Source organism: Pelodiscus sinensis, chromosome 6 (assembly GCF_049634645.1).
Source record: "Pelodiscus sinensis isolate JC-2024 chromosome 6, ASM4963464v1, whole genome shotgun sequence".
NCBI classification, from domain to species: domain Eukaryota; kingdom Metazoa; phylum Chordata; order Testudines; family Trionychidae; genus Pelodiscus; species Pelodiscus sinensis.
The window spans coordinates 86,605,123-86,611,122 of record NC_134716.1 but is presented as its reverse complement, the minus strand read 5'-3'; positions in this window follow the sequence as shown (position 1 = coordinate 86,611,122).

Genomic DNA, 6,000 nt, shown 5'->3' with positions numbered 1-6,000 from the left:
CTCTGGGGCGCCGTTCCGTTTCCGTGCGTCCCGCTCCTGTTGTGCGCGACGCGGTGGGGTACGCCCCCCGTCTGCCGACGGGCTGAGGGACCACCAGGGGCAGTGGCTGTCCCGAAGTCCCCGGGCCCAGCGCCGGGCTGGCAGCCGCGGGGTATGCCGCCCGGGCTCCGTTCTGTCTCTGGCTCGGCTCCTGTGCTCCTGCCGGGAGCCTGCCTCCTTCTCCGCCGGCGGCCAGCCCTTTTGAGCTGGCCCGCCGTACTTGCCGCTCCCGGGGACTCCGCCCCTTCCGGGCACGCCGCCGTGCAGCGTCCCGCCGCCCAGCTGATCCGGCCCCCCGCCCCCACCGTCCGGGGACACGGGGAAGGAGTCGGCACGGCGCAGTCGGCGCAGGCGCGGGGGGAGTTCCCCCGCCCGCCGCCGCCGCCCGCGCGAGCTGGGGAAACGCCGGAGAACCGGTTCCCCGGTGGCAATCTCCTGGGGACCGGGGTTCTGGCCGCCCCGCCCCCCGACCAGTGACAGGCTGTCACACACCCTTTTAGATTTCTGAAAACTGCTATCATGTCCCCTCTCAATCTTCTCTTTTCCAAAGCCCAATTATTTGAGTCTTCCTTCATAGGTCATGTTCTCTTCTAGACTTTTATTCATTCTTGTTGCTCTTCTCTGGACCTTCTCCAATTTCTCCATATCTTTCTTGAAATGTGGTGCCCAGAATTGGACACAATACTCCAACTGAGGCCTACTTAGTGCAGAGTAGAGTGGAAGAATGACTTTTTGTGTCTTGCTCACAACACACCTGTTAATGCATCCTAGAATCATGTTTGCTTTTTTTGCAACAGCATCACACTGTTGACTCATATTTAGCTTATGGTCCACTATAACCCCTAGATCCCTTTCTGCCATACTCCTTACTAGACAGTCGCTTCCCATTCTGTATGTGTGAAACTGATTGTTTCTTCCTAAGTGGATCACTTTGCATTTGTCCTTATTAAACTTCATCCTGTTTATCTCAGACCATTTCTCCAGTTTGTCCAGATCATTTTGAATTATGATCCTATCCTCCAAAGCAATTGCAACTCCTCTCAGCTTGGTATCATCTGCAAACTTAATAAGCGTACTCTCTATGCCATCATCTAAATCATTGATGAAGATATTGAACAGAACTGGTCCCAAAACAGTACACAAATGTAGAATTAAGTACAAAATAACTGCATTGAAAAATAAAACGTAAAGCTGTGGAGCCTAAAGTTTACTCAGTTCTTTTATTCACCCAATTGCTCCAACAAACAAGTTTTGTTACTATTTGCAGGAGATTATGCTGTGCATTTCTGATCTACAGTGTCACCTGAAAGTGAGAACAGGTGCTAGTATGGCACTGTTGTAGATGGCATAACAAGATGATTGTGACAGATGCACTAAAGCAGTGGTCTCCAACCTTTTTAACCATGAGATGACTTTTTCAGTTCAAGTGCAATGTAGTATCTATCTCAAACCCAAATACCCTCACTCCATTTCCTTCCCACCACTCCTCCAAGGACTTACCCTGCTCATTCTATCCCCCATCCTCCCCGAACCTCATTGACTTTCACTAGACTGGGGTAGGGAGTTACGGTATAGTTTCTGGTCTTGGGCCAAAGGGGTTCAGAGTGTGGGAGGGGCTCCACGCTTGGTCTAGGAGGACATTCATGGTGCAAGTTCTAGGAAGGAGTTTCGGTGCAGGGGAACTCACATCCGGGGCAGGAAGGGTGGTGCAGGAGGGGGTTCAGAACTGGGACAGGGATTCAGGATGCAGGCTCTGGGTGGGTACTACTTGACTGAGATGGCTTCCGGGTAGTGGAGCAGTGGGGTTTAGGCAGGCTTACTCCAGAAAGCAGCTCACATGTACAGCAGTGGTCCATGGTGCTATGTGCTGCCCCTCATCTACAGGCACTGAGCCCACAGCTGCTGCTGACCATGGTTACCCATTACTGATCTGGGAGCTTCAGGAGTGGTGCCTGCAGGCAAGGACAGCATGTAGAGACCCCTTGCTCTACCTTTCTCAGGAGCATGCCAGCCACTTTCAGAAGCAGCAATTACCATAGGGCAGGGTTTCCCAATTTTATTTGGCCACGGAACCCTTTTAAACTTGGAAGAAGAAAAAAGAAAAAGCCGCCGAACCTGAGCACCATGACACTCCCTCCCCGGGCCCCCAGGAAGACAGTATATGGTACATGGAACTGAAAAAGTAGACCACAAATAAGTAAGCATAATAATAATAATGAACAAATGCTAAATAAGGTCAGGAAATCCACATTTAGTTTAATTGCACATATTTAAAAATAACATTTAATGTGTACAAAAAAAAGCTCAAAAACTAATATGAATTATATTTCCAGTTTTCAATGTGAAGAGTGGATTTTCTTCTTTTCTTGGCAAATTCTTTTTATATTTTATTTAATACCAAAATGTTGGATTTGCATATCTGGTGCTGCATTCAGGCGATTTCTGTATTTTGTTTTTATTGCTGTATAATTCAAGAACCCAGTTTCACACAAGTATGTGCTGGTGAAGGTTAACAACTGACGAATTGCATGTCTTGATAAAGCTGAATATTCTTGACATAAGCTGCCCCAAAATGTAATCAGAGAAACTTCTTTAAATGTTTGTATTAATTGGCTATCTGAAGTGATTTTGACTAGGTTTTCATAAACTTGTACAGAAAAACTGACAGGCTTTCCTGTTATACTTAATGGATTTCAAATCCAGTTATTGTTGTCATTTATGGTTGGAAAATACTTCATGATGTTTGTGTATAAATCACAAAGATGATCTGCAATGTCCTGGCCATGAAGAAGAGTACAGGAGAAAACTTGGGGCAGAGTTGTCTGGCCAGGAGGAAGGGTACAGGAGGGGGTCTTGGGGCAGGGTGTCTGGCTAGGAGGGAGTGTACAAGAGGGGTGTTGGGGCAGGGTGCCTGGCCAGAAGAGAGGGTACAAGAGGGGACTTGCTCCACACCTCATGCTTCAGAGATTGGACAGAACTTCAGATTCTTAAACCTTAGGTTGAATGCTGTAACTATTTTTAGAAATCTTTAATACGTCCTCTGAGTTTTGTCAATTCTGCTGTGAAAGTATTCATACAAGATTGCTATAATGTTAAATATACTGTAGAATGTGGGAAAAAAGCATAGAAGACATGCAATTCTCCCAATGTGTTCAGTCACAAATCTAATTCATTTTTTTTAACTCATGTCATCAGCAGGTCCTCTGGAATGGTGGCCAAAGTATGAAGGGACATAGAAATGTTTAGCATATCTGGCACATGTATACCTTGCAACGCAAGCTACAAAATGCCATGTGAACACCTAGTCTCACTTCCAGGTGACGTTGTAAACAAGAAATGGGCAGCAGTATGTCCTGCAAATTGTAACCAAACTTGTTTGTCTCAGCGATTGGCTGAACAAGAAGTAGGACTAGGTGGACTTGTGGAGTCTTAAGTTTTACATGGTTTTGAGTGCAGTTAAGTAACAACTACAGTTGTAAATTACACTTTCATAATAGAGGTTGTACTACAGTATTTGTATGAATCAAAAATACTTCCTCTTTTGTTTATCATTTTGCAGTGTAAATGTTTGTAATAAAAATAATTTAGAATGAGCACTGTGCTTTGTATTCTGTGTAGAAAAAAAATCCAAAAATAATTAACATGTATTAAATTGTATTAACAGTATGATAAATCATGATTATTTTTAGTTAATTTTGTGAGTTCACTGTGAAATATTTAAAACCTGTATGTAGTATTTGTTTAATAGTAGTTTTATGAATCTATCCTTTAAATTTCTCAGCTCTTGTATGCTGCTTATTGGCATTTTCTCGTGGAGATGTTAGCACGTAGACTTTTAAATTATTAACTGATATGCCTGAGTTTATCAGTTAAGCCTGACTACTTGTAACTTCCCCCACAGTGGCAGCAATGGAGGGGGGAAGGTGGGAGCTGATGCTCATGGGGAGTTGGCTGGTTGCTGCATAGTCTCTTGACCCCCTACCCTCCGCTGCCTCCAGTATCCCACGGAGCACCCTCTGAGCAGCAGGAGCTGGTGCTCAGGGTGGAAGCCAGCTTAAAAGCCAGCTCCCCATGAGCACCAGATCCCATGAAGCTGTCTGCCCTCCCCACACACTGCTGCCTCTATCAGAGAGAGCAGCGGGGGGAGGGGGATGGGGGAAGGCAGTGGGCCTGGGCTCATTGCAGACAGAGGCTGCTCCGTGGGCTGCTGGAACAGCCTCTGCCTGCAGGGAGCTCAGGCCCTGCCTCGTGAATATGGGCTGCTGCACAAGGTATAGCAGAGGCAGCTGTGCAGGGTGGCAGGGACTCCCTGGGAGTCCAGGGGCTGCCAGCTCCACCCCCAGGAAACATTTTAGTAACTGTACAATGGTTAAAAATTGTTGCAAACTATACTATTACTAAAAAAACATGAAATCTAACATCCCTATTTTCTAGGTCTTTGTTTCATGTAGACATGGGTGTTATCTTTTTGTTCACTATCAATAATACGTGATTTACATGTTCCAGTTTATCCTTAAACAGAGGCATTGCTTCTGTGAACCACTAAGCAATGTGTAATTTGAAGTTCCCTTTCTATAATTTTTGGATTTTTTTCCTGTTTTCGCCTCATCTTACCTTTTTTTTTTCTTTGACACTTTTTGCAATCCATTTTTTTCATCTCCTCTTTCTATTAATAATTTAACCAAAGGCACCATACTATATGGGGGTGCTGTCATACCATCAGATGTACATTTTTGTGCTTTGTTGAGTGCCATGGGAACAAAGGAAAGAAGCTTAGGGCTGTAACACTGTACCTGTGAGATTGTCTTGTATTTATCTATTGTATTGCCTTCTATTTAAGCAGGGATGGAGAGCTGGTGGTATTCAAGGAACAGTGCACTACTTTACCCACAATCACAAATGTACATTTCAGTAGGTGGCAGCTGAGTATCATGCAACTTTAACCAGTTCATTGTTCTCATCTGCCCTGCAATTTCTCTGGACTACTCTGGGGCTCCCAAAACTGAGCCCATACTCCAGATTAGGAAACACTGCTATAGACAAAATCCAGTGTATGACAATAGTTCTCAAATCAAACTTGCACTTTAACAGATTGTATACCCTATTTTCTAATCACCATAGAATGAAAATCTTTAATACCTGGGCCTTTGTGTTATATAGTTGCTAACCCTTCCTCACTGAAATGTAGATGAAAAGAATTTAAAACATGAAAGATCAGTTCTTTAATACATGTAAGTCAGTGGTTCTCAGACTTCAGAAACCTGAGGGCTACCACCCCCTCTCAGACCCTTCCACAAGTTCCCACCCCAGTTCACCTTCCTGTCTCACTGTCAGAGAGCAAGAGGAAAACGCACAGCTTGCTTGTTCCCTATCCTCCCCTGCCAGAGGGAGAGAAATGCAGGCAAGGTGTGCAATTTCCACTCACTCCCTGACAGTGATGCAAGGGGAACGACAGCAAGCAATGTTCCTGGACAAATCTGAGCAGGGGAGGGGAGGCTTCAGCCCCGTCCTCCCATCCTCCCTAAACGGTGCCAGGGGGAGGCCCCAACTAGTGGCAGGATACACTCCAGCTAGCCCCTTTCACCTTTCTGGCTGGCTTCAGCTTAGCTTGGCAGGCTGCAGCAGAGCTCCCAGAGCTGGGCTGGGAATGTACTGCACCTCTGCCTACGGATGTAAGCGACTAATCGACTATCTAATAAGCAAAAGCTTATTGGATAGTAAACTCACTATCAGATAGTTCCTCTAGCCTTGCTGCCTCTGTCAGAAAGAGGGGTGCTGGAGGGAGCCGGCTTAAAAGCCAGTTCTCCCCAGCTCCAACTCCACGGGAGAGGGCAGTGGCACTGCAGTGGCATTCCACCTTTGAAATGTACAAGAGTTCCCGCTGGGGCTCTTGTACATTTCAAAGCAGAAGCACCTCCTGGAGTGAGCAAGGGACTCTGAGTCCCCCACTGGCCTCAGGCT